The sequence below is a fragment of the Phycodurus eques genome, chromosome 3 (assembly GCF_024500275.1).
Source record: "Phycodurus eques isolate BA_2022a chromosome 3, UOR_Pequ_1.1, whole genome shotgun sequence".
Classification (NCBI taxonomy): domain Eukaryota; kingdom Metazoa; phylum Chordata; class Actinopteri; order Syngnathiformes; family Syngnathidae; genus Phycodurus; species Phycodurus eques.
Window position 1 is genome coordinate 22,822,902 of NC_084527.1, and position 22,970 is coordinate 22,845,871.

At 45.6% G+C, this 22,970-nt stretch overlaps 50 non-coding genes across 50 annotated transcripts; all 50 read right to left on the reverse strand.

The window, feature by feature from the left end:
* Positions 1-296: 296 nt before the first annotated feature.
* trnaw-cca (transfer RNA tryptophan (anticodon CCA)) lies at positions 297-368 on the reverse strand. Its single transcript has one exon. It is a non-coding gene; the product is annotated as a tRNA-Trp (tRNA).
* A 237-nt stretch (positions 369-605) lies between these two features.
* On the reverse strand, positions 606-677 carry trnac-gca (transfer RNA cysteine (anticodon GCA)). The gene has a single exon. It is a non-coding gene; the product is annotated as a tRNA-Cys (tRNA).
* A 994-nt stretch (positions 678-1,671) lies between these two features.
* Positions 1,672-1,743, reverse strand: trnac-gca (transfer RNA cysteine (anticodon GCA)). Its single transcript has one exon. It is a non-coding gene; the product is annotated as a tRNA-Cys (tRNA).
* Positions 1,744-1,898: 155 nt separating this feature from the next.
* Positions 1,899-1,970, reverse strand: trnaw-cca (transfer RNA tryptophan (anticodon CCA)). The gene has a single exon. It is a non-coding gene; the product is annotated as a tRNA-Trp (tRNA).
* Positions 1,971-2,207: 237 nt separating this feature from the next.
* trnac-gca (transfer RNA cysteine (anticodon GCA)) lies at positions 2,208-2,279 on the reverse strand. Its single transcript has one exon. It is a non-coding gene; the product is annotated as a tRNA-Cys (tRNA).
* Positions 2,280-2,431: 152 nt separating this feature from the next.
* On the reverse strand, positions 2,432-2,503 carry trnaw-cca (transfer RNA tryptophan (anticodon CCA)). The gene has a single exon. It is a non-coding gene; the product is annotated as a tRNA-Trp (tRNA).
* A 237-nt stretch (positions 2,504-2,740) lies between these two features.
* trnac-gca (transfer RNA cysteine (anticodon GCA)) lies at positions 2,741-2,812 on the reverse strand. Its single transcript has one exon. It is a non-coding gene; the product is annotated as a tRNA-Cys (tRNA).
* Positions 2,813-3,497: 685 nt separating this feature from the next.
* trnaw-cca (transfer RNA tryptophan (anticodon CCA)) lies at positions 3,498-3,569 on the reverse strand. The gene has a single exon. It is a non-coding gene; the product is annotated as a tRNA-Trp (tRNA).
* A 457-nt stretch (positions 3,570-4,026) lies between these two features.
* Positions 4,027-4,098, reverse strand: trnaw-cca (transfer RNA tryptophan (anticodon CCA)). Its single transcript has one exon. It is a non-coding gene; the product is annotated as a tRNA-Trp (tRNA).
* A 446-nt stretch (positions 4,099-4,544) lies between these two features.
* On the reverse strand, positions 4,545-4,616 carry trnaw-cca (transfer RNA tryptophan (anticodon CCA)). The gene has a single exon. It is a non-coding gene; the product is annotated as a tRNA-Trp (tRNA).
* A 237-nt stretch (positions 4,617-4,853) lies between these two features.
* trnac-gca (transfer RNA cysteine (anticodon GCA)) lies at positions 4,854-4,925 on the reverse strand. The gene has a single exon. It is a non-coding gene; the product is annotated as a tRNA-Cys (tRNA).
* A 158-nt stretch (positions 4,926-5,083) lies between these two features.
* trnaw-cca (transfer RNA tryptophan (anticodon CCA)) lies at positions 5,084-5,155 on the reverse strand. Its single transcript has one exon. It is a non-coding gene; the product is annotated as a tRNA-Trp (tRNA).
* A 458-nt stretch (positions 5,156-5,613) lies between these two features.
* On the reverse strand, positions 5,614-5,685 carry trnaw-cca (transfer RNA tryptophan (anticodon CCA)). Its single transcript has one exon. It is a non-coding gene; the product is annotated as a tRNA-Trp (tRNA).
* Positions 5,686-6,131: 446 nt separating this feature from the next.
* Positions 6,132-6,203, reverse strand: trnaw-cca (transfer RNA tryptophan (anticodon CCA)). The gene has a single exon. It is a non-coding gene; the product is annotated as a tRNA-Trp (tRNA).
* A 237-nt stretch (positions 6,204-6,440) lies between these two features.
* Positions 6,441-6,512, reverse strand: trnac-gca (transfer RNA cysteine (anticodon GCA)). The gene has a single exon. It is a non-coding gene; the product is annotated as a tRNA-Cys (tRNA).
* A 158-nt stretch (positions 6,513-6,670) lies between these two features.
* trnaw-cca (transfer RNA tryptophan (anticodon CCA)) lies at positions 6,671-6,742 on the reverse strand. The gene has a single exon. It is a non-coding gene; the product is annotated as a tRNA-Trp (tRNA).
* Positions 6,743-7,509: 767 nt separating this feature from the next.
* Positions 7,510-7,581, reverse strand: trnac-gca (transfer RNA cysteine (anticodon GCA)). Its single transcript has one exon. It is a non-coding gene; the product is annotated as a tRNA-Cys (tRNA).
* Positions 7,582-7,730: 149 nt separating this feature from the next.
* Positions 7,731-7,802, reverse strand: trnaw-cca (transfer RNA tryptophan (anticodon CCA)). The gene has a single exon. It is a non-coding gene; the product is annotated as a tRNA-Trp (tRNA).
* A 237-nt stretch (positions 7,803-8,039) lies between these two features.
* trnac-gca (transfer RNA cysteine (anticodon GCA)) lies at positions 8,040-8,111 on the reverse strand. The gene has a single exon. It is a non-coding gene; the product is annotated as a tRNA-Cys (tRNA).
* Positions 8,112-12,057: 3,946 nt separating this feature from the next.
* On the reverse strand, positions 12,058-12,129 carry trnaw-cca (transfer RNA tryptophan (anticodon CCA)). Its single transcript has one exon. It is a non-coding gene; the product is annotated as a tRNA-Trp (tRNA).
* Positions 12,130-12,580: 451 nt separating this feature from the next.
* Positions 12,581-12,652, reverse strand: trnaw-cca (transfer RNA tryptophan (anticodon CCA)). Its single transcript has one exon. It is a non-coding gene; the product is annotated as a tRNA-Trp (tRNA).
* A 237-nt stretch (positions 12,653-12,889) lies between these two features.
* Positions 12,890-12,961, reverse strand: trnac-gca (transfer RNA cysteine (anticodon GCA)). Its single transcript has one exon. It is a non-coding gene; the product is annotated as a tRNA-Cys (tRNA).
* Positions 12,962-13,116: 155 nt separating this feature from the next.
* Positions 13,117-13,188, reverse strand: trnaw-cca (transfer RNA tryptophan (anticodon CCA)). Its single transcript has one exon. It is a non-coding gene; the product is annotated as a tRNA-Trp (tRNA).
* A 224-nt stretch (positions 13,189-13,412) lies between these two features.
* trnac-gca (transfer RNA cysteine (anticodon GCA)) lies at positions 13,413-13,484 on the reverse strand. The gene has a single exon. It is a non-coding gene; the product is annotated as a tRNA-Cys (tRNA).
* Positions 13,485-13,942: 458 nt separating this feature from the next.
* On the reverse strand, positions 13,943-14,014 carry trnac-gca (transfer RNA cysteine (anticodon GCA)). Its single transcript has one exon. It is a non-coding gene; the product is annotated as a tRNA-Cys (tRNA).
* A 158-nt stretch (positions 14,015-14,172) lies between these two features.
* trnaw-cca (transfer RNA tryptophan (anticodon CCA)) lies at positions 14,173-14,244 on the reverse strand. The gene has a single exon. It is a non-coding gene; the product is annotated as a tRNA-Trp (tRNA).
* A 237-nt stretch (positions 14,245-14,481) lies between these two features.
* On the reverse strand, positions 14,482-14,553 carry trnac-gca (transfer RNA cysteine (anticodon GCA)). Its single transcript has one exon. It is a non-coding gene; the product is annotated as a tRNA-Cys (tRNA).
* A 158-nt stretch (positions 14,554-14,711) lies between these two features.
* On the reverse strand, positions 14,712-14,783 carry trnaw-cca (transfer RNA tryptophan (anticodon CCA)). Its single transcript has one exon. It is a non-coding gene; the product is annotated as a tRNA-Trp (tRNA).
* Positions 14,784-15,007: 224 nt separating this feature from the next.
* On the reverse strand, positions 15,008-15,079 carry trnac-gca (transfer RNA cysteine (anticodon GCA)). Its single transcript has one exon. It is a non-coding gene; the product is annotated as a tRNA-Cys (tRNA).
* Positions 15,080-15,231: 152 nt separating this feature from the next.
* trnaw-cca (transfer RNA tryptophan (anticodon CCA)) lies at positions 15,232-15,303 on the reverse strand. Its single transcript has one exon. It is a non-coding gene; the product is annotated as a tRNA-Trp (tRNA).
* Positions 15,304-15,540: 237 nt separating this feature from the next.
* trnac-gca (transfer RNA cysteine (anticodon GCA)) lies at positions 15,541-15,612 on the reverse strand. Its single transcript has one exon. It is a non-coding gene; the product is annotated as a tRNA-Cys (tRNA).
* A 691-nt stretch (positions 15,613-16,303) lies between these two features.
* On the reverse strand, positions 16,304-16,375 carry trnaw-cca (transfer RNA tryptophan (anticodon CCA)). Its single transcript has one exon. It is a non-coding gene; the product is annotated as a tRNA-Trp (tRNA).
* A 464-nt stretch (positions 16,376-16,839) lies between these two features.
* Positions 16,840-16,911, reverse strand: trnaw-cca (transfer RNA tryptophan (anticodon CCA)). The gene has a single exon. It is a non-coding gene; the product is annotated as a tRNA-Trp (tRNA).
* Positions 16,912-17,135: 224 nt separating this feature from the next.
* trnac-gca (transfer RNA cysteine (anticodon GCA)) lies at positions 17,136-17,207 on the reverse strand. The gene has a single exon. It is a non-coding gene; the product is annotated as a tRNA-Cys (tRNA).
* Positions 17,208-17,356: 149 nt separating this feature from the next.
* Positions 17,357-17,428, reverse strand: trnaw-cca (transfer RNA tryptophan (anticodon CCA)). The gene has a single exon. It is a non-coding gene; the product is annotated as a tRNA-Trp (tRNA).
* Positions 17,429-17,665: 237 nt separating this feature from the next.
* On the reverse strand, positions 17,666-17,737 carry trnac-gca (transfer RNA cysteine (anticodon GCA)). Its single transcript has one exon. It is a non-coding gene; the product is annotated as a tRNA-Cys (tRNA).
* A 152-nt stretch (positions 17,738-17,889) lies between these two features.
* On the reverse strand, positions 17,890-17,961 carry trnaw-cca (transfer RNA tryptophan (anticodon CCA)). Its single transcript has one exon. It is a non-coding gene; the product is annotated as a tRNA-Trp (tRNA).
* A 237-nt stretch (positions 17,962-18,198) lies between these two features.
* Positions 18,199-18,270, reverse strand: trnac-gca (transfer RNA cysteine (anticodon GCA)). Its single transcript has one exon. It is a non-coding gene; the product is annotated as a tRNA-Cys (tRNA).
* Positions 18,271-18,958: 688 nt separating this feature from the next.
* On the reverse strand, positions 18,959-19,030 carry trnaw-cca (transfer RNA tryptophan (anticodon CCA)). The gene has a single exon. It is a non-coding gene; the product is annotated as a tRNA-Trp (tRNA).
* Positions 19,031-19,267: 237 nt separating this feature from the next.
* trnac-gca (transfer RNA cysteine (anticodon GCA)) lies at positions 19,268-19,339 on the reverse strand. The gene has a single exon. It is a non-coding gene; the product is annotated as a tRNA-Cys (tRNA).
* A 155-nt stretch (positions 19,340-19,494) lies between these two features.
* trnaw-cca (transfer RNA tryptophan (anticodon CCA)) lies at positions 19,495-19,566 on the reverse strand. The gene has a single exon. It is a non-coding gene; the product is annotated as a tRNA-Trp (tRNA).
* A 464-nt stretch (positions 19,567-20,030) lies between these two features.
* trnaw-cca (transfer RNA tryptophan (anticodon CCA)) lies at positions 20,031-20,102 on the reverse strand. Its single transcript has one exon. It is a non-coding gene; the product is annotated as a tRNA-Trp (tRNA).
* A 226-nt stretch (positions 20,103-20,328) lies between these two features.
* On the reverse strand, positions 20,329-20,400 carry trnac-gca (transfer RNA cysteine (anticodon GCA)). Its single transcript has one exon. It is a non-coding gene; the product is annotated as a tRNA-Cys (tRNA).
* Positions 20,401-20,549: 149 nt separating this feature from the next.
* On the reverse strand, positions 20,550-20,621 carry trnaw-cca (transfer RNA tryptophan (anticodon CCA)). The gene has a single exon. It is a non-coding gene; the product is annotated as a tRNA-Trp (tRNA).
* A 237-nt stretch (positions 20,622-20,858) lies between these two features.
* Positions 20,859-20,930, reverse strand: trnac-gca (transfer RNA cysteine (anticodon GCA)). The gene has a single exon. It is a non-coding gene; the product is annotated as a tRNA-Cys (tRNA).
* A 152-nt stretch (positions 20,931-21,082) lies between these two features.
* On the reverse strand, positions 21,083-21,154 carry trnaw-cca (transfer RNA tryptophan (anticodon CCA)). Its single transcript has one exon. It is a non-coding gene; the product is annotated as a tRNA-Trp (tRNA).
* Positions 21,155-21,391: 237 nt separating this feature from the next.
* On the reverse strand, positions 21,392-21,463 carry trnac-gca (transfer RNA cysteine (anticodon GCA)). Its single transcript has one exon. It is a non-coding gene; the product is annotated as a tRNA-Cys (tRNA).
* A 682-nt stretch (positions 21,464-22,145) lies between these two features.
* On the reverse strand, positions 22,146-22,217 carry trnaw-cca (transfer RNA tryptophan (anticodon CCA)). Its single transcript has one exon. It is a non-coding gene; the product is annotated as a tRNA-Trp (tRNA).
* A 237-nt stretch (positions 22,218-22,454) lies between these two features.
* trnac-gca (transfer RNA cysteine (anticodon GCA)) lies at positions 22,455-22,526 on the reverse strand. The gene has a single exon. It is a non-coding gene; the product is annotated as a tRNA-Cys (tRNA).
* A 154-nt stretch (positions 22,527-22,680) lies between these two features.
* Positions 22,681-22,752, reverse strand: trnaw-cca (transfer RNA tryptophan (anticodon CCA)). The gene has a single exon. It is a non-coding gene; the product is annotated as a tRNA-Trp (tRNA).
* Between the last annotated feature and the right edge of the window lie 218 nt (positions 22,753-22,970).

Consider the following 22,970-nt stretch of genomic DNA (forward strand, 5'->3'; position numbering starts at 1 on the left):
ATTTCTTTTTCCCTCAAGTTTGTCTGAAATCTGAATTCATGCCATCTCTGAACAGAAGTCAGGAGAAGGGGGCATCTGGATTAGAACCAGAGACCTCTTGATCTGCAGTCAAATGCTCTACCACTGAGCTATACCCCAATGACACCGTATCAACTCTTCGGTCTGTAGAGTATTTTATATAGAGTTCACTGGCGGTCAAATTTCACTCAGCACAGTTATTCTCCGGAGTAGTTGTTGTTGTTGTTGTGCATGTGGTTCCAGTTGTGAAAATTATGTTTGAGTCATGTCCAAAGAAATGACCCTGATGTGATTTGAACACATAACCTTCTGATCTGGAGTCAGACGCGCTACCGTTGCGCCACAAAGTCTGTGGAAAGCAGGTTCTTTAGAGGTATAGATGTAGTAGGAGGGTAGCTAATCAGCCTGGCAAACTGCAGGTCACTGACTGATGCCCGACCACTGCATCAATTTGAGAAAAAGCTAAGCCACTTTAAGCTAGACAAGTCAACAGTGGACAATTTTCTCACATCTGGGAGGGGATTTCTTTTTTTCTCAAGTTTGTCTGAAATCTGAATTCATGCAATCTCTGAACAGAAGTCAGGAGAAGGGGGCATCTGGAGTTGAACCAGAGACCTCTTGATCTGCAGTCAAATGCTCTACCACTGAGCTATACCCCCATGACACAGTGGCAACTCTTCGGTCTGTAGAGTATTTTATATAGAGTTCACTGGCGGTCAAATTACACTCAGCACAGTTATTCTCTGGAGTTGTTGTTGTGCATGTGGTTCCAGTTGTGAAAATTACGTTTGAGTCATGTCCAAAGAAATGACCCTGATGTGATTTGAACACATAATCTTCTGATCTGGAGTCAGACTCGCTACCGTTGCGCCACAGAGTCTGTGGAAAGCAGTTTCTTTAGAGGTATAGGTGCAGTAGGAGGGTAGCTAATCAGCCTGTCAAACTGCAGGTCACTGACTGATGCCCGACCACTGCATCAGTTTGAGAAAAAGCTAAGCCACTTTAAGCTAGACAAGTCAGCAGTGGACAATTTTCTCACATCTTTGAGGGGATTTCTTTTTCTCTCAAGTTTGTCTGAAATCTGAATTCATGCCATCTCTGAACAGAAGTCAGGAGAAGGGGGCATCTGGATTTGAACCAGAGACCTCTTGATGTGCAGTCAAATGCTCTACCACTGAGCTATACCCCCATGACACAGTGGCAACTCTTCGGTCTGTAGAGTATTTTATATAGAGTTCACTGGCGGTCAAATTTCACTCAGCACAGTTATTCTCCGGAGTAGTTGTTGTTGTTGTGCATGTGGTTCCAGTTGTGAAAATTACGTTTGAGTCATGTCCAAAGAAATGACCCTGATGTGATATGAACACATAACCTTCTGATCTGGAGTCAGACACGCTACCGTTGCGCCACAGAGTCTGTTGAAAGCAGGTTCTTTAGAGGTATAGATGTAGTAGGAGGGTAGCTAATCAGCCTGGCAAACTACAGGTCACTGACTGATGCCCGACCACTGCATCAGTTTGAGAAAAAGCTAAGCCACTTTAAGCTAGACAAGTCAACAGTGGACAATTTTCTCACATCTGGGAGGGGATTTCTTGTTCCCTCAAGTTTGTCTGAAATCAGAATTCATGCAATCTCTGAACAGAAGTCAGGAGAAGGGGGCATCTGGAGTTGAACCAGAGACCTCTTGATCTGCAGTCAAATGCTCTACCACTGAGCTATACCCCCATGACACAGTGGCAACTCTTCGGTCTGTAGAGTATTTTATATAGAGTTCACTGGCGGTCAAATTTCACTCAGCACAGTTATACTCCGGAGTAGTTGTTGTTGTTGTGCATGTGGTTCCAGTTGGGAAAATTACGTTTGAGTCATGTCCAAAGAAATGACCCTGATGTGATTTGAACACATAATCTTCTGATCTGGAGTCAGACGCGCTACCGTTGCGCCACAGAGTCTGTGGAAAGCAGTTTCTTTAGAGGTATAGGTGCAGTAGGAGGGTAGCTAATCAGCCTGGCAAAATGCAGGTCACTGACTGATGCCCGACCACTGCATCAGTTTGAGAAAAAGCTAAGCCACTTTAAGCTAGACAAGTCAGCAGTGGACAATTTTCTCACATCTGGGAGGGAATTTCTTTTTCCCTCAAGTTTGTCTGAAATCTGAATTCATGCCATCTCTGAACAGAAGTCAGGAGAAGGGGGCATCTGGATTTGAACCAGAGACCTCTTGATCTGCAGTCAAATGCTCTACCACTGAGCTATACCCCCATGACACAGTGGCAACTCTTCGGTCTGTAGAGTATTTTATATAGAGTTCACTGGCGGTCAAATTACACTCAGCACAGTTATACTCCGGAGTAGTCGTTGTTGTGCATGTGGTTCCAGTTGTGAAAATTATGTTTGAGTCATGTCCAAAGAAATGACCCTGATGTGATTTGAACACATAACCTTCTGATCTGGAGTCAGACGCGCTACCGTTGCGCCACAAAGTCTGTGGAAAGCAGGTTCTTTAGAGGTATAGATATAGTAGGAGGGTAGCTAATCAGCCTGGCAAACTGCAGGTCACTGACTGATGCCCGACCACTGCATCAATTTGAGAAAAAGCTAAGCCACTTTAAGCTAGACAAGTCAACAGTGGACAATGTTCTCACATCTGGGAGGGGATTTTTTGTTCCCTCAAGTTTGTCTGAAATCTGAATTCATGCAATCTCTGAACAGAAGTCAGGAGAAGGGGGCATCTGGAGTTGAACCAGAGACCTCTTGATCTGCAGTCAAATGCTCTACCACTGAGCTATACCCCCATTACACAGTGGTAACTCTTCGGTCTGTAGAGTATTTTAAATAGAGTTCACTGGCGGTCAAATTACACTCAGCACAGTTATTCTCTGGAGTTGTTGTTGTGCATGTGGTTCCAGTTGTGAAAATTACGTTTGAGTCATGTCCAAAGAAATGACCCTGATGTGATTTGAACACATAATCTTCTGATCTGGAGTCAGACTCGCTACCGTTGCGCCACAGAGTCTGTGGAAAGCAGTTTCTTTAGAGGTATAGGTGCAGTAGGAGGGTAGCTAATCAGCCTGTCAAACTGCAGGTCACTGACTGATGCCCGACCACTGCATCAGTTTGAGAAAAAGCTAAGCCACTTTAAGCTAGACAAGTCAGCAGTGGACAATTTTCTCACATCTTTGAGGGGATTTCTTTTTCCCTCAAGTTTGTCTGAAATCTGAATTCATGCCATCTCTGAACAGAAGTCAGGAGAAGGGGCCATCTGGATTTGAACCAGAGACCTCTTGATCTGCAGTCAAATGCTCTACCACTGAGCTATACCCCCATGACACAGTGGCAACTCTTCGGTCTGTAGAGTATTTTATATAGAGTTCACTGGCGGTCAAATTTCACTCAGCACAGCTATACTCCGGAGTAGTTGTTGTTGTTGTGCATGTGATTCCAGTTGTGAAAATTACGTTTGAGTCATGTCCAAAGAAATGACCCTGATGTGATTTGAACACATGACCTTCTGATCTGGAGTCAGACGCGCTACCGTTGCACCACAGAGTCTGTGGAAAGTGGTTTCTTTAGAGGTATAGGTGCAGTAGGAGGGTAGCTAATCAGCCTGGCTAACTGCAGGTCACTGACTGATGCCGACCACTGCATCAGTTTGAGAAAAAGCTAAGCCACTTTAAGCTAGAAAAGTCAGCAGTGGACAATTTTCTCACATCTGGGAGGGGATTTCTTTTTCCCTCAAGTTTGTCTGAAATCTGAATTCATGCCATCTCTGAACAGAAGTCAGGAGAAGGGGGAATCTGGATATGAACCAGAGACCTCTTGATCTGCAGTCAAATGCTCTACCACTGAGCTATACCCCCATGACACAGTATCAACTCTTCGGTCTGTAGAGTATTTTATATAGAGTTCACTGGCGGTCAAATTACACTCAGCACAGTTATTCTCTGGAGTTGTTGTTGTGCATGTGGTTCCAGTTGTGAAAATTATGTTTGAGTCATGTCCAAAGAAATGACCCTGATGTGATTTGAACACATAACCTTCTGATCTGGAGTCAGACACGCTACCGTTGCGCCACAGAGTCTGTGGAAAGCAGGTTCTTTAGAGGTATAGATGTAGTAGGAGGGTAGCTAATCAGCCTGGCAAACTGCAGGTCACTGACTGATGCCCGACCACTGCATCAGTTTGAGCTAGACAGCTAGACAAGTCAACAGTGGACAATTTTCTCCCATCTGGGAGGGGATTTCTTTTATCCTCAAGCTTGTCTGAAATCTGAATTCATGCCATCTCTGAACAGAAGTCAGGAGAAGGTGGGTATCTGGATTTGAACCAGAGACCTCTTGATCTGCAGTCAAATGCTCTACCACTGAGCTATACCCCCATGACACAGTATCATGTCTTCGGTCTGTAGAGTATTTTATATAGAGTTCACTGGCGGTCAAATTACACTCAGCATTGTTATTCTCTGGAGTCGTTGTTGTGCATGTGGTTGCAGTTGTGAAAATTATGTTTGAGACATGTCCAAAGAAATGACCCTGATGTGATTTGAACACATAACCTTCTGATCTGGAGTCAGACGCGCTACCGTTGCGCCACAGAGTCTGTGGAAAGCAGTTTCTTTAGAGGTATAGGTGCAGTAGGAGGGTAGCTAATCAGCCTGGCAAACTGCAGGTCACTTACTGATGCCCGACCACTGCATCAGTTTGAGAAAAAGCTAAGCCACTTTAAGCTAGACAAGTCAGCAGTGGACAATTTTCTCACATCTGGGAGGGGATTTCTTTTTCCCTCAAGTTTGTCTGAAATCTGAATTCATGCCATCTCTGAACAGAAGTCAGGAGAAGGGGGCATCTGGAGTTGAACCAGAGACCTCTTGATCTGCAGTCAAATGCTCTACCACTGAGCTATACCCCCATGACACAGTGGCAACTCTTCGGTCTGTAGAGTATTTTATATAGAGTTCACTGGCGGTCAAATTTCACTCAGCACAGTTATACTCCGGAGTAGTTGTTGTTGTTGTTGTGCATGTGGTTCCAGTTGTGAAAATTATGTTTGAGTCATGTCCAAAGAAATGACCCTGATGTGATTTGAACACATAACCTTCTGATCTGGAGTCAGACGCGCTACCGTTGCGCCACAGAGTCTGTAGAAAGCAGGTTCTTTAGAGGTATAGATGTAGTAGGAGGGTAGCTAATCAGCCTGGCAAACTGCAGGTCACTGACTGATGCCCGACCACTGCATCAGTTTGAGAAAAAGCTAAGCCACTTTAAGCTAGAAAAGTCAGCAGTGGACAATTTTCTCACATCTGGGAGGGGATTTCTTTTTCCCTCAAGTTTGTCTGAAATCTGAATTCATGCCATCTCTGAACAGAAGTCAGGAGAAGGGGGAATCTGGATATGAACCAGAGACCTCTTGATCTGCAGTCAAATGCTCTACCACTGAGCTATACCCCCATGACACAGTATCAACTCTTCGGTCTGTAGAGTATTTTATATAGAGTTCACTGGCGGTCAAATTACACTCAGCACAGTTATTCTCTGGAGTTGTTGTTGTGCATGTGGTTCCAGTTGTGAAAATTATGTTTGAGTCATGTCCAAAGAAATGACCCTGATGTGATTTGAACACATAACCTTCTGATCTGGAGTCAGACACGCTACCGTTGCGCCACAGAGTCTGTGGAAAGCAGGTTCTTTAGAGGTATAGATGTAGTAGGAGGGTAGCTAATCAGCCTGGCAAACTGCAGGTCACTGACTGATGCCCGACCACTGCATCAGTTTGAGCTAGACAGCTAGACAAGTCAACAGTGGACAATTTTCTCCCATCTGGGAGGGGATTTCTTTTATCCTCAAGCTTGTCTGAAATCTGAATTCATGCCATCTCTGAACAGAAGTCAGGAGAAGGTGGGTATCTGGATTTGAACCAGAGACCTCTTGATCTGCAGTCAAATGCTCTACCACTGAGCTATACCCCCATGACACAGTATCATCTCTTCGGTCTGTAGAGTATTTTATATAGAGTTCACTGGCGGTCAAATTACACTCAGCATTGTTATTCTCTGGAGTCGTTGTTGTGCATGTGGTTCCAGTTGTGAAAATTACGTTTGAGTCATGTCCAAAGAAATGACCCTGATGTGATTTGAACACATAACCTTCTGATCTGGAGTCAGACGCGCTACCGTTGCGCCACAGAGTCTGTGGAAAGCAGTTTCTTTAGAGGTATAGGTGCAGTAGGAGGGTAGCTAATCAGCCTGGCAAACTGCAGGTCACTTACTGATGCCCGACCACTGCATCAGTTTGAGAAAAAGCTAAGCCACTTTAAGCTAGACAAGTCAGCAGTGGACAATTTTCTCACATCTGGGAGGGGATTTCTTTTTCCCTCAAGTTTGTCTGAAATCTGAATTCATGCCATCTCTGAACAGAAGTCAGGAGAAGGGGGCATCTGGAGTTGAACCAGAGACCTCTTGATCTGCAGTCAAATGCTCTACCACTGAGCTATACCCCCATGACACAGTGGCAACTCTTCGGTCTGTAGAGTATTTTATATAGAGTTCACTGGCGGTCAAATTTCACTCAGCACAGTTATACTCCGGAGTAGTTGTTGTTGTTGTTGTGCATGTGGTTCCAGTTGTGAAAATTATGTTTGAGTCATGTCCAAAGAAATGACCCTGATGTGATTTGAACACATAACCTTCTGATCTGGAGTCAGACGCGCTACCGTTGCGCCACAGAGTCTGTGGAAAGCAGGTTCTTTAGAGGTATAGATGTAGTAGGAGGGTACCTAATCAGCCTGGCAAACTGCAGGTCACTGACTGATGCCCGACCACTGCATCAGTTTGAGAAAAAGCTAAGCCACTTTAAGCTAGACAAGTCAACAGTGGACAATTTTCTCACATCTGGGAGGGGATTTCTTTTTTCCTCAAGTTTGTCTGAAATCTGAATTCATGCCATCTCTGAACAGACATCAGTAGAAGGGGGTATCTGGATTTGAACCAGAGACCTCTTGATCTGCAGTCAAATGCTCTACCACTGAGCTATACCCCAATGACACAGTATCAACTCTTCGGTCTGTAGAGTATTTTATATAGAGTTCACTGGCGGTCAAATTACACTCAGCACAGTTATTCTCTGGAGTTGTTGTTGTGCATGTGGTTCCAGTTTTGAAAATTATGTTTGAGTCATGTCCAAAGAAATGACCCTGATGTGATTTGAACACATAACCTTCTGATCTGGAGTGAGACGCGCTACCGTTGCGCCACAGAGTCTGTGGAAAGCTGTTTCTTTAGAGGTATAGGTGCAGCAGTAGGGTACCTAATCAGCCTGTCAAACTGCAGGTCACTGACTGATGCCCGACCACTGCATCAGTTTGAGAAAAAGCTAAGCCACTTTAAGCTAGACAAATCAACAGTGGACAATTTTCTCACACCTGGGAGGGGATTTCTTTTTTCCTCAAGTTTGTCTGAAATCTGAATTCATGCCATCTCTGAACAGAAGTCAGGAGAAGGGGGCATCTGGATTTGAACCAGAGACCTCTTGATCTGCAGTCAAATGCTCTACCACTGAGCTATACCCCCATGACACAGTGGCAACTCTTCGGTCTGTAGAGTATTTTATATAGAGTTCACTGGCGGTCAAATTTCACTCAGCACAGTTATTCTCTGGAGTCGTTGTTGTGCATGTGGTTCCAGTTGTGAAAATTATGTTTGAGTCATGTCCAAAGAAATGACCCTGATGTGATTTGAACACATAACCTTCTGATCTGGAGTCAGACGCGCTACCGTTGCGCCACAGAGTCTGTGGAAAGCAGTTTCTTTAGAGGTATAGGTGCAGTAGGAGGGTAGCTAATCAGCCTGGCAAACTGCAGGTCACTGACTGATGCCCGACCACTGCATCAGTTTGAGAAAAAGCTAAGCCACTTTGAGCTAGACAAGTCAGCAGTGGACAATTTTCTCACATCTGGGAGGGGATTTCTTTTTCCCTCAAGTTAGTCTGAAATCTGAATTCATGCCATCTCTGAACAGAAGTCAGGAGAAGGGGGCATCTGGAGTTGAACCAGAGACCTCTTGATCTGCAGTCAAATGCTCTACCACTGAGCTATACCCCCATGACACAGTGGCAACTCTTCGGTCTGTAGAGTATTTTATATAGAGTTCACTGGCGGTCAAATTTCACTCAGCACAGTTATACTCCGGAGTAGTTGTTGTTGTTGTGCATGTGGTTCCAGTTGGGAAAATTATGTTTGAGTCATGTCCAAAGAAATGACCCTGATGTGATTTGAACACATAATCTTCTGATCTCAGAATCAGAATCAGAATCAGAATCATCTTTATTTGCCAAGTATGTCCAAAACACACAAGGAATTTGTCTCCGGTAGTTGGAGCCGCTCTAGTACAACAAACAGTCAATTTACAGAACACTTTGGGGACATAAAGACATTGACAAAAAACAATTGTGCAAAAAGATGCAGAGTCCTCTAGCACTTAGAGCAGTTCGAACGACTAATATTGCAATAGTCCGGTGCAATGACCATTGTGCAAAAGGCGCTGAGACTTCAAGGAGTGTATGCGGTTTAAAGTGACGAGTAGTGCGATCATCTGGGACAATGTCGGTTGTGCAAATGTTACAGATACTCCTCAATCAGTGTGCAAATGGAGCAGATGCTACTCTGGCATGAGTGGCCAGTATATGCAAATAGTGCAGCATGGCGAGACAACTACAGTGAGTGCACAAGTAATACATAATACATAATTGGCCCCACAGAAATGTGACAACGAACTCAAGTCAAAAAATTGCCAGCTTGTTGTAATGGAATTATAGGTTAGGTGTTTAAGAAGTTGATCGCAAGAGGGAAGAAGCTGTTGGAATGTCTACTAGTTCTAGTTTGCGTTGATCGGTAGCGCCTACCTGAGGGAAGGAGCTGGAAGAGCTGGTGACCGGGGTGCAGACGGTCCGAGAGGATTTTGCACGCCCTTGTCTTAGTTCTGGCAGCGTGCAAGTCCTCAATGGTGGGTAGGGGGGTACCGACAATCCTTTCAGCAGTTTTGATTGTCCGTTGCAGTCGGAGTTTGTCCTTTTTTGTAGCAGCACCAAACCAGACTGTGATGGAAGAACACAGGACCGATTCGATGACCGCTGTGTAGAACTGTCTCAGCAGCTCCGGTGGCAGGCCGTGCTTTCTCAGAAGCCGCAGGAAGTACATCCTCTGCTGGGCCTTTTTGAGGACGGAGTTGATGTTGTTCGCCCACTTCAGGTCCTGAGAGATTGTAATTCCCAGGAACTTGAAGGTCTCGACGGTTGACACAAGGCAGCTGGACAACGTGAGGGGCAGCTGTGGCGAAGGATGCCTCCTGAAGTCCACGATCATCTCTACCGTCTTGAGCGTGTTCAGCTCCAGGTTGTGTCGCCCGCACCACAGCTCCAGCCGCTCCGCTTCCTGTCGATATGCAGACTCGTCACCGTCCTTGATGAGGCCGATGACAGTGGTGTCATCTGCAAACTTCAGGAGCTTGACAGTCGGGTTCGCTGAGGTGCAGTCGTTCGTGTAGAGAGAGAAGAGCAGCGGAGAGAGGACACAACCTTGGGGCGCCCCAGTGCTGATGCTGCGTGTGGATGAGGTGGCCTCCCCCAGCCTGACCTGCTGTGTCCTGCCCGTCAGAAAGCTGTAAATCCACTGGCAGATGGCAGGTGAGACGCTGAGCTGGAGAAGCTTGGTTGAAAGGAGTTCAGGGATGATGGTGTTGAACGCTGAGCTGAAGTCCACGAACAGGATCCTCGCATAGGTCCCTGCACTGTCGAGGTGTTCTAGGATGAAGTGCAGTCCCATGTTGACTGCATCATCCGCAGACCTGTTCGCTTGGTAGGCAAACTGCAGGGGGTCCAGCAGGGGACCTGTGACACTCTTGAGGTGGTCCAGCACGAGACGTTCAAAGGACTTCATGACCACAGATGTCAAAGCGACAGGCCTGTAGTCATTCAGACTAGAGATTGCAGGTTTCTTGGGAACTGGAATGATGGTGGAGCGTTTGAAGCAGGATGGAACTTCGCACATTTCCAAAGATCTGTTAAAGATCTGAGTGAAGACTGGAGCGAGCTGGTCCGCGCAGACTTTGAGGCAGGATGGGGACACATGGTCCGGTCCTGTTGCTTTGTTAATCTTCTGTTGTTTGAAGATGCGTCTCACATCCTGTTCATGGATGGTTAACGCAGAAGTCAGAGGTGTGGTTGTGGTCGCGGGTGCGGCTGGGTGGGTGTGTGGAGTGAAACTGTCCTTTTCAAATCTGCAATAGAAGGTATTCAAGTCGTTGGCTAGTGTGCTATTGTTCTCAGCTTGGGGGGATCGTCACTTGTAATTAGTCAGCGATTGGAATGCACGCCAGACTGATTTCGAGTCGTTCGCGCTAAACTGTTTTTCCAACTTTGCTGCATAGATCCTCTTTGCAATGTTAATTTCTTTAGTAAGCTGGTTTCTAGCTCGATTATACAGGGCCCTGTCCCCGCTCTGATATGCATCTTCCTTAGCTTGGCGAAGCTGCTTAAGTTTAGCAGTGAACCACGGCTTGTTGTTGTTGAATGTCCGAAATGATTTTGTTGGTACACAAACCTCTTCACAGAAACTGATATAGGATGTGACAGTGTCCGTATATTCATCCAGGCTGCCAGCTGAATTTTCAAAGACACTCCAGTCTGTGCAGTCTAAACAGCTTTGAAGTTCCATCTTTGCTTCATTGGTCCACTTTTTGACTGTTTTCACTGTAGGCTTCGCACATTTAAGTACTTGCTTGTACGTCGGTATTAAGTGAATTAAGCAGTGATCAGACGAGCCCAGGGCTGCACGAGGTATAGCACGGTATGCGTTTTTTACCGTAGTGTAGCAGTGGTCTAAAGTATTATTTTCCCTGGTAGGACAGTCGATGTGCTGCTTGTATTTAGGGAGTTCGTGGTTGAGTTTAGCTTTGTTAAAGTCCCCGAGAATAATGAGGGGTGAGTCAGGGTGTTTTTTTTCAATTTCGTTGACTTGTTCGGCGAGCGTTAGCAATGCGGCGCTCGTGTTAGCTTGCGGTGTGATATAGACTCCAGCCAGTATAAACGATGCAAACTCACGTGGCGCGTAAAATGGTTTACAGTTCAGAAACAGCGACTCCAAATGCGGGCTGCAGTGTGTGCTGAGCACCGTGACGTCCGTACACCATTTTTCGTTTATATGGAGGCATATCCCGCCGCCCTTCGTTTTTCCCGATGATTCCATGTCGCGGTCCGCTCGATGAATGTTGAAGCCGGGAAGCGTGACGGCGCCATCGGGTACAGCGTCGCAAAGCCAGGTCTCCGTGAAGCACATGGCCGCGGAACGTCCGAAGTCTTTACTGGTCTTTAACAGAAGATGAAGCTCGTCCATTTTGTTGGGTAGGGAGCGTACATTCGCGAGGTGGATCGACGGGAACGCCAATCTGTGTCCTCTCTTGCGGAGTTTCACCTGAATTCCGGCTCGTTTTCCTCTGTGGCGCCGCTTCCGCATCCATGCGCCGAAAACCGCGGACGCCGCTCCGGTGAGTAACTCGGGGAAAAAACTGAGCGGATTTTCGAAAGTTGGTGACAGAAAGTCCGGAGTAGCCTCCTTGATGGTTAGCAGGTCTCCCCTTGTGTAAGTGAGTCGTGTAAGGTCTCCAAAGACGGACGAAAAACACAAAAACAAAGACAATACTAGAGAGCGCGTTACCGAGGCGGCCACACTGGTAGGCGCCATCTTACGTGCCGCCTAACGAGTCAGATGCACTACCGTTGCGCCACAGAGTCTGTGGAAAGCAGTTTCTTTAGAGGTATAGGTGTAGTAGGAGGGTAGCTAATCAGCCTGGCAAAAATCTTGATCTGCAGTCAAACGCTCTGCCACTGAGCTATACCCCCATGACACAGAGGTAACTCTTCGGTCTGTAGAGTATTTTATATAGAGTTCACTGGCGGGCAAATTACACTCAGCACAGTTATTCTCTGGAGTCGTTGCTGTTGTGCATGTGGTTCCAGTTGTGAAAATTACATTTGAGTCATGTCCAAAGTAATGACCCTGATGTGATTTGAACACATAACCTCCTGATCTGGAGTCAGACGCGCTACCATTGCGCCACAGAGTCTGTGGAAAGCAGTTTCTTTAGAGGTATAGGTGCAGTAGGAGAGTAGCTAATCAGCCTGGGAAACTGCAGGTCACTGACTGATGCCCGACCACTGCATCAGTTTGAGAAAAAGCTAAGCCACTTTAAGCTAGAAAAGCCAGCAGTGGACAATTTTCTCACATCTGGGAGGGGATTTCTTTTTTCCTCAAGTTTGTCTGAAATCTGAATTCATGCCATCTCTGAACAGAAATCAGGGGCATCTGGATTTGAACCAGAGACCTCTTGATCTGCAGTCAAATGCTCTACCACTGAGCTATACCCCCATGACACAGTATCAACTCTTCGGTCTGTAGAGTATTTTATATAGAGTTCACTGGCGGTCAAATTACACTCAGCACAGTTATTCTCTGGAGTTGTTGTTGTGCATGTGGTTCCAGTTGTGAAAATTATGTTTGAGTCATGTCCAAAGAAATGACCCTGATGTGATTTGAACACATAACCTTCTGATCTGGAGTCAGACGCGCTACCGTTGCGCCACAGAGTCTGTGGAAAGCAGGTTCTTTAGAGGTATAGATGTAGTAGGAGGGTAGCTAATCAGCCTGGCAAACTGCAGGTCACTGACTGATGCCCGACCACTGCATCAGTTTGAGAAAAAGCTAAGCCACTTTAAGCTAGACAAGTCAGCAGTGGACAATTTTCTCACATCTGGGAGGGGATTTCTTTTTCCCTCAAGTTTGTCTGAAATCTGAATTCATGCCATCTCTGAACAGAAGTCAGGAGAAGGGGGCATCTGGAGTTGAACCAGAGACCTCTTGATCTGCAGTCAAATGCTCTACCACTGAGCTATACCCCCATGACACAGTGGCAACTCTTCGGTCTGTAGAGTATTTTATAAAGAGTTCACTGGCGGTCAAATTACACTCAGCACAGTTATTCTCCGGAGTCGTTGTTGTTGTTGTGCATGTGGTTCCAGTTGTGAAAATTACGTTTGAGTCATGTCCAAAGAAATGACCCTGATGTGATTTGAACACATAACCTTCTGATCTGGAGTCAGACACGCTACCGTTGCGCCACAGAGTCTGTGGAAAGCAGGTTCTTTAGAGGTATAGATGTAGTAGGAGGGTAGCTAATCAGCCTGGCAAACTGCAGGTCACTGACTGATGCCCGACCACTGCATCAGTTTGAGCTAGACAGCTAGACAAGTCAACAGTGGACAATTTTCTCCCATCTGGGAGGGGATTTCTTTTATCCTCAAGTTTGTCTGAAATCTGAATTCATGCCATCTCTGAACAGAAGTCAGGAGAAGGGGGTATCTGGATTTGAACCAGAGACCTCTTGATCTGCAGTCAAATGCTCTACCACTGAGCTATACCCCCATGACACAGATTCAACTCTTCGGTCTGTAGAGTATTTTATATAGAGTTCACTGGCGGTCAAATTACACTCAGCATTGTTATTCTCTGGAGTCGTTGTTGTGCATGTGGTTGCAGTTGTGAAAATTATGTTTGAGACATGTCCAAAGAAATGACCCTGATGTGATTTGAACACATAACCTTCTGATATGGAGTCAGACGCGCTACCGTTGCGCCACAGAGTCTGTGGAAAGCAGGTTCTTTAGAGGTATAGGTGCAGTAGGAGGGTAGCTAATCAGCCTGGCAAACTGCAGGTCACTTACTGATGCCCGACCACTGCATCAGTTTGAGAAAAAGCTAAGCCACTTTAAGCTAGACAAGTCAGCAGTGGACAATTTTCTCACATCTGGGAGGGGATTTCTTTTTCCCTCAAGTTTGTCTGAAATCTGAATTCATGCCATCTCTGAACAGAAGTCAGGAGAAGGGGGCATCTGGAGTTGAACCAGAGACCTCTTGATCTGCAGTCAAATGCTCTACCACTGAGCTATACCCCCATGACACAATGGCAACTCTTCGGTCTTTAGAGTATTTTATATAGAGTTCACTGGCGGTCAAATTTCACTCAGCACAGTTATACTCCGGAGTAGTTGTTGTTGTTGTTGTGCATGTGGTTCCAGTTGTGAAAATTATGTTTGAGTCATGTCCAAAGTAATGACCCTGATGTGATTTGAACACATAACCTTCTGATCTGGAGTCAGACACGCTACCGTTGCGCCACAGAGTCTGTGGAAAGTGGTTTCTTTAGAGGTATAGGTGCAGTAGGAGAGTAGCTAATCAGCCTGGGAAACTGCAGGTCACTGACTGATGCCCGACCACTGCATCAGTTTGAGAAAAAGCTAAGCCACTTTAAGCTAGACAAGTGAGCAGTGGACAATTTTCTCACACCTGGGAGGGGATTTCTTTTTTCCTCAAGTTTGTCTGAAATCTGAATTCATGCCATTTCTGAACAGACGTCAGGAGAAGGGGGTATCTGGATTTGAACCAGAGGCCTCTTGATCTGCAATCAAATGCTCTACCACTGAGCTATACCCCCATGACACAGTGGCAACTCTTCGGTCTGTAGAGTATTTTATATAGAGTTCACTGGCGGTCAAATTTCACTCAGCACAGTTATTCTCCGGAGTAGTTGTTGTTGTTGTTGTGCATGTGGTTCCAGTTGTGAAAATTACGTTTGAGTCATGTCCAAAGAAATGACCCTGATGTGATTTGAACACATAACCTTCTGATCTGGAGTCAGACGCGCTACCGTTGCGCCACAGAGTCTGTGGAAAGCAGTTTCTTTAGAGGTATAGGTGCAGTAGGAGGGTAGCTAATCAGCCTGGGAAACTGCAGGTCACTGACTGATGCCCGACCACTGCATCAGTTTGAGCTAGACAGCTAGACAAGTCAACAGTGGACAATTTTCTCCCATCTGGGAGGGGATTTCTTTTATCCTCAAGTTTGTCTGAAATCTGAATTCATGCCATCTCTGAACAGAAGTCAGGAGAAGGGGGTATCTGGATTTGAACCAGAGACCTCTTGATCTGCAGTCAAATGCTCTACCACTGAGCTATACCCCCATGGCACAGATTCAGCTCTTCGGTCTGTAGAGTATTTTATATAGAGTTCACTGGCGGTCAAATTACACTCAGCACAGTTATACTCCGGAGAAGTTGTTGTTGTGCATGTGGTTCCAGTTGTGAAAATTACATTTGAGTCATGTCCAAAGTAATGACCCTGATGTGATTTGAACACATAACCTTCTGATCTGGAGTCAGACGCGCTACCGTTGCGCCACAGAGTCTGTGGAAAGCAGGTTCTTTAGAGGTATAGATGTAGTAGGAGGGTAGCTAATCAGCCTGGCAAACTGCAGGTCACTGACTGATGCCCGACCACTGCATCAGTTTGAGAAAAAGCTAAGCCACTTTAAGCTAGACAAGTGAGCAGTGGACAACTTTCTCACATCTGGGAGGGGATTTTTTTTCCCCTCAAGTTTGTCTGAAATCTGAATTCATGCCATCTCTGAATAGAAGTCAGGAGAAGGGGGCATCTGGAGTTGAACCAGAGACCTCTTGATCTGCAGTCAAATGCTCTACCACTGAGCTATACCCCCATGACACAGTGGCAACTCTTCGGTCTGTAGAGTATTTTATATAGAGTTCACTGGCGGTCAAATTTCACTCAGCACAGTTATACTCCGGAGTAGTTGTTGTTGTTGTTGTGCATGTGGTTCCAGTTGTGAAAATTATGTTTGAGTCATGTCCAAAGAAATGACCCTGATGTGATTTGAACACATAACCTTCTGATCTGGAGTCAGACGCGCTACCGTTGTGCCACAGAGTCTGTGGAAAGCTGTTTCTTTAGAGGTATAGGTGCAGTAGTAGGGTACCTAATCAGCCTGTCAAACTGCAGGTCACTGACTGATGCCCGACCACTGCATCAGTTTGAGAAAAAGCTAAGCCACTTTAAGCTAGACAAGTCAACAGTGGACAATTTTCTCACATCTGGGTGGGGATTTCTTTTTTCCTCAAGTTTGTCTGAAATCTGAATTCATGCAATTTCTGAACAGACGTCAGGAGAAGGGGGTATCTGGATTTGAACCAGAGACCTCTTGATCTGCAATCAAATGCTCTACCACTGAGCTATACCCCTATGACACAGTATAAACTCTTCGGTCTGTAGAGTATTTTATATAGAGTTCACTGGCGGGCAAATTACACTCAGCACAGTTATTCTCTGGAGTCGTTGTTGTTGTGCATGTGGTTCCAGTTGTGAAAATTACATTTGAGTCATGTCCAAAGTAATGACCCTGATGTGATTTGAACACATAACCTTCTGATCTGGAGTCAGACGCGCTACCGTTGCGCCACAGAGTCTGTGGAAAGCAGTTTCTTTAGAGGTATAGGTGCAGTAGGAGAGTAGCTAATCAGCCTGGGAAACTGCAGGTCACTGACTGATGCCCGACCACTGCATCAGTTTGAGAAAAAGCTAAGCCACTTTAAGCTAGACAAGTCAGCAGTGGACAATTTTCTCACATCTGGGAGGGGATTTCTTTTTCCCTCAAGTTTGTCTGAAATCTGAATTCATGCCATCTCTGAACAGAAGTCAGGAGAAGGGGGCATCTGGAGTTGAACCAGAGACCTCTTGATCTGCATTCAAATGCTCTACCACTGAGCTATACCCCCATGACACAGTGGCAACTCTTCGGTCTGTAGAGTATTTCATATAGAGTTCACTGGCGGTCAAATTACACTCAGCACAGTTATTCTCCGGAGTAGTTGTTGTTGTTGTGCATGTGGTTCCAGTTGTGAAAATTACGTTTGAGTCATGTCCAAAGAAATGACCCTGATGTGATTTGAACACATAACCTTCTGATCTGGAGTCAGACACGCTACCGTTGCGCCACAGAGTCTGTGGAAAGCAGGTTCTTTAGAGGTATAGATGTAGTAGGAGGGTAGCTAATCAGCCTGGCAAACTGCAGGTCACTGACTGATGCCCGACCACTGCATCAGTTTGAGCTAGACAGCTAGACAAGTCAACAGTGGACAATTTTCTCCCATCTGGGAGGGGATTTCTTTTATCCTCAAGTTTGTCTGAAATCTGAATTCATGCCATCTCTGAACAGAAGTCAGGAGAAGGGGGTATCTGGATTTGAACCAGAGACCTCTTGATCTGCAGTCAAATGCTCTACCACTGAGCTATACCCCCATGACACAGATTCAACTCTTCGGTCTGTAGAGTATTTTATATAGAGTTCACTGGCGGTCAAATTACACTCAGCATTGTTATTCTCTGGAGTCGTTGTTGTGCATGTGGTTGCAGTTGTGAAAATTATGTTTGAGACATGTCCAAAGAAATGACCCTGATGTGATTTGAACACATAACCTTCTGATCTGGAGTCAGACGCGCTACCGTTGCGCCACAGAGTCTGTGGAAAGCAGTTTCTTTAGAGGTATAGGTGCAGTAGGAGGGTAGCTAATCAGCCTGGCAAACTGCAGGTCACTTACTGATGCCCGACCACTGCATCAGTTTGAGAAAAAGCTAAGCCACTTTAAGCTAGACAAGTCAGCAGTGGACAATTTTCTCACATCTGGGAGGGGATTTCTTTTTCCCTCAAGTTTGTCTGAAATCTGAATTCATGCCATCTCTGAACAGAAGTCAGGAGAAGGGGGCATCTGGATTTGAACCAGAGACCTCTTGATCTGCAGTCAAATGCTCTACCACTGAGCTATACCCCCATGGCACAGATTCAGCTCTTCGGTCTGTAGAGTATTTTATATAGAGTTCACTGGCGGTCAAATTACACTCAGCACAGTTATACTCCGGAGAAGTTGTTGTTGTGCATGTGGTTCCAGTTGTGAAAATTACATTTGAGTCATGTCCAAAGTAATGACCCTGATGTGATTTGAACACATAACCTTCTGATCTGGAGTCAGACGCGCTACCGTTGCGCCACAGAGTCTGTGGAAAGCAGGTTCTTTAGAGGTATAGATGTAGTAGGAGGGTAGCTAATCAGCCTGGCAAACTGCAGGTCACTGACTGATGCCCGACCACTGCATCAGTTTGAGAAAAAGCTAAGCCACTTTAAGCTAGACAAGTGAGCAGTGGACAACTTTCTCACATCTGGGAGGGGATTTTTTTTCCCCTCAAGTTTGTCTGAAATCTGAATTCATGCCATCTCTGAACAGAAGTCAGGAGAAGGGGGCATCTGGAGTTGAACCAGAGACCTCTTGATCTGCAGTCAAATGCTCTACCACTGAGCTATACCCCCATGACACAGTGGCAACTCTTCGGTCTGTAGAGTATTTTATATAGAGTTCACTGGCGGTCAAATTTCACTCAGCACAGTTATACTCCGGAGTAGTTGTTGTTGTTGTTGTGCATGTGGTTCCAGTTGTGAAAATTATGTTTGAGTCATGTCCAAAGAAATGACCCTGATGTGATTTGAACACATAACCTTCTGATCTGGAGTCAGACGCGCTACCGTTGTGCCACAGAGTCTGTGGAAAGCTGTTTCTTTAGAGGTATAGGTGCAGTAGTAGGGTACCTAATCAGCCTGTCAAACTGCAGGTCACTGACTGATGCCCGACCACTGCATCAGTTTGAGAAAAAGCTAAGCCACTTTAAGCTAGACAAGTCAACAGTGGACAATTTTCTCACATCTGGGAGGGGATTTCTTTTTTCCTCAAGTTTGTCTGAAATCTGAATTCATGCAATTTCTGACCAGACGTCAGGAGAAGGGGGTATCTGGATTTGAACCAGAGACCTCTTGATCTGCAATCAAATGCTCTACCACTGAGCTATACCCCTATGACACAGTATAAACTCTTCGGTCTGTAGAGTATTTTATATAGAGTTCACTGGCGGTCAAATTACACTCAGCACAGTTATTCTCTGGAGTCGTTGTTGTGCATGTGGTTTCAGTTGTGAAAATTATGTTTGAGTCATGTCCAAAGAACTGACCCTGATGTGATTTGAACACATAACCTTCTGATCTGGAGTCAGACGCGCTACCGTTGCGCCACAGAGTCTGTGGAAAGCAGTTTCTTTAGAGGTATAGGTGCAGTAGGATGGTAGCTAATCAGCCTGGCAAACTGCAGGTCACTGACTGATGCCCGACCACTGCATCAGTTTGAGAAAAAGCTAAGCCACTTTAAGCTAGACAAGTCAGCAGTGGACAATTTTTTCACATCTGGGAGGGGATTTCTTTTTCCCTCAAGTTTGTCTGAAATCTGAATTCATGCCATCTCTGAACAGAAGTCAGGAGAAGGGGGCATCTGGAGTTGAACCAGAGACCTCTTGATCTGCAGTCAAATGCTCTACCACTGAGCTATACCCCCATGACACAGTGGCAACTCTTCGGTCTGTAGAGTATTTTATATAGAGTTCACTGGCGGTCAAATTTCACTCAGCACAGTTATACTCCGGAGTAGTTGTTGTTGTTGTGCATGTGGTTCCAGTTGTGAAAATTACATTTGAGTCATGTCCAAAGTAATGACCCTGATGTGATTTGAACACATAACCTTCTGATCTGGAGTCAGACGCGCTACCGTTGCGCCACAGAGTCTGTGGAAAGCAGTTTCTTTAGAGGTATAGGTGCAGTAGAAGAGTAGCTAATCAGCCTGGGAAACTGCAGGTCACTGACTGATGCCCGACCACTGCATCAGTTTGAGAAAAAGCTAAGCCACTTTAAGCTAGACAAGTCAGCAGTGGACAATTTTCTCACATCTGGGAGGGGATTTCTTTTTCCCTCAAGTTTGTCTGAAATCTGAATTCATGCCATCTCTGAACAGAAGTCAGGAGAAGGGGGCATCTGGAGTTGAACCAGAGACCTCTTGATCTGCATTCAAATGCTCTACACCTGAGCTATACCCCCATGACACAGTGGCAACTCTTCGGTCTGTAGAGTATTTCATATAGAGTTCACTGGCGGTCAAATTACACTCAGCACAGTTATTCTCCGGAGTAGTTGTTGTTGTTGTGCATGTGGTTCCAGTTGTGAAAATTACGTTTGAGTCATGTCCAAAGAAATGACCCTGATGTGATTTGAACACATAACCTTCTGATCTGGAGTCAGACACGCTACCGTTGCGCCACAGAGTCTGTGGAAAGCAGGTTCTTTAGAGGTATAGATGTAGTAGGAGGGTAGCTAATCAGCCTGGCAAACTGCAGGTCACTGACTGATGCCCGACCACTGCATCAGTTTGAGCTAGCACTAGCTAGACAAGTCAACAGTGGACAATTTTCTCCCATCTGGGAGGGGATTTCTTTTATCCTCAAGTTTGTCTGAAATCTGAATTCATGCCATCTCTGAACAGAAGTCAGGAGAAGGGGGTATCTGGATTTGAACCAGAGACCTCTTGATCTGCAGTCAAATGCTCTACCACTGAGCTATACCCCCATGACACAGATTCAACTCTTCGGTCTGTAGAGTATTTTATATAGAGTTCACTGGCGGTCAAATTACACTCAGCATTGTTATTCTCTGGAGTCGTTGTTGTGCATGTGGTTGCAGTTGTGAAAATTATGTTTGAGACATGTCCAAAGAAATGACCCTGATGTGATTTGAACACATAACCTTCTGATCTGGAGTCAGACGCGCTACCGTTGCGCCACAGAGTCTGTGGAAAGCAGTTTCTTTAGAGGTATAGGTGCAGTAGGAGGGTAGCTAATCAGCCTGGCAAACTGCAGGTCACTTACTGATGCCCGACCACTGCATCAGTTTGAGAAAAAGCTAAGCCACTTTAAGCTAGACAAGTCAGCAGTGGACAATTTTCTCACATCTGGGAGGGGATTTCTTTTTCCCTCAAGTTTGTCTGAAATCTGAATTCATGCCATCTCTGAACAGAAGTCAGGAGAAGGGGGCACCTGGATTTGAACCAGAGACCTCTTGATCTGCAGTCAAATGCTCTACCACTGAGCTATACCCCCATGGCACAGATTCAGCTCTTCGGTCTGTAGAGTATTTTATATAGAGTTCACTGGCGGTCAAATTACACTCAGCACAGTTATACTCCGGAGAAGTTGTTGTTGTGCATGTGGTTCCAGTTGTGAAAATTACATTTGAGTCATGTCCAAAGTAATGACCCTGATGTGATTTGAACACATAACCTTCTGATCTGGAGTCAGACGCGCTACCGTTGCGCCACAGAGTCTGTGGAAAGCAGGTTCTTTAGAGGTATAGATGTAGTAGGAGGGTAGCTAATCAGCCTGGCAAACTGCAGGTCACTGACTGATGCCCGACCACTGCATCAGTTTGAGAAAAAGCTAAGCCACTTTAAGCTAGACAAGTGAGCAGTGGACAACTTTCTCACATCTGGGAGGGGATTTTTTTTCCCCTCAAGTTTGTCTGAAATCTGAATTCATGCCATCTCTGAACAGAAGTCAGGAGAAGGGGGCATCTGGAGTTGAACCAGAGACCTCTTGATCTGCAGTCAAATGCTCTACCACTGAGCTATACCCCCATGACACAGTGGCAACTCTTCGGTCTGTAGAGTATTTTATATAGAGTTCACTGGCGGTCAAATTTCACTCAGCACAGTTATACTCCGGAGTAGTTGTTGTTGTTGTTGTGCATGTGGTTCCAGTTGTGAAAATTATGTTTGAGTCATGTCCAAAGAAATGACCCTGATGTGATTTGAACACATAACCTTCTGATCTGGAGTCAGACGCGCTACCGTTGTGCCACAGAGTCTGTGGAAAGCTGTTTCTTTAGAGGTATAGGTGCAGTAGTAGGGTACCTAATCAGCCTGTCAAACTGCAGGTCACTGACTGATGCCCGACCACTGCATCAGTTTGAGAAAAAGCTAAGCCACTTTAAGCTAGACAAGTCAACAGTGGACAATTTTCTCACATCTGGGAGGGGATTTCTTTTTTTTTTTTTCCTCAAGTTTGTCTGAAATCTGAATTCATGCCATTTCTGAACAGACGTCAGGAGAAGGGGGTATCTGGATTTGAACCAGAGACCTCTTGATCTGCAATCAAATGCTCTACCCCCATGACACAGTATAAACTCTTCGGTCTGTAGAGTATTTTATATAGAGTTCACTGGCGGTCAAATTACACTCAGCACAGTTATTCTCTGGAGTCGTTGTTGTGCATGTGGTTACAGTTGTGAAAATTATGTTTGAGTCATGTCCAAAGAACTGACCCTGATGTGATTTGAACACATAACCTTCTGATCTGGAGTCAGACGCGCTACCGTTGCGCCACAGAGTCTGTGGAAAGCAGTTTCTTTAGAGGTATAGGTGCAGTAGGAGGGTAGCTAATCAGCCTGGCAAACTGCAGGTCACTGACTGATGCCCGACCACTGCATCAGTTTGAGAAAAAGCTAAGCCACTTTAAGCTAGACAAGTCAGCAGTGGACAATTTTTTCACATCTGGGAAGGGATTTCTTTTTCCCTCAAGTTTGTCTGAAATCTGAATTCATGCCATCTCTGAACAGAAGTCAGGAGAAGGGGGCATCTGGAGTTGAACCAGAGACCTCTTGATCTGCAGTCAAATGCTCTACCACTGAGCTATACCCCCATGACACAGTGGAACTCTTCGGTCTGTAGAGTATTTTATATAGAGTTCACTGGCGGTCAAATTACACTCAGCACAGTTATACTCCGGAGTAGTTGTTGTTGTTGTGCATGTGGTTCCAGTTGGGAAAATTACGTTTGAGTCATGTCCAAAGAAATGACCCTGATGTGATTTGAACACATAACCTTCTGATCTGGAGTCAGACGCGCTACCGTTGCGCCACAGAGTCTGTGGAAAGCAGTTTCTTTAGAGGTATAGGTGCAGTAGGAGGGTAGCTAATCAGCCTGGCAAACTGCAGGTCACTGACTGATGCCCGACCACTGCATCAGTTTGAGAAAAAGCTAAGCCACTTTAAGCTAGACAAGTCAGCAGTGGACAATTTTCTCACATCTGGGAGGGGATTTCTTTTTCCCTCAAGTTTGTCTGAAATCTGAATTCATGCCATCT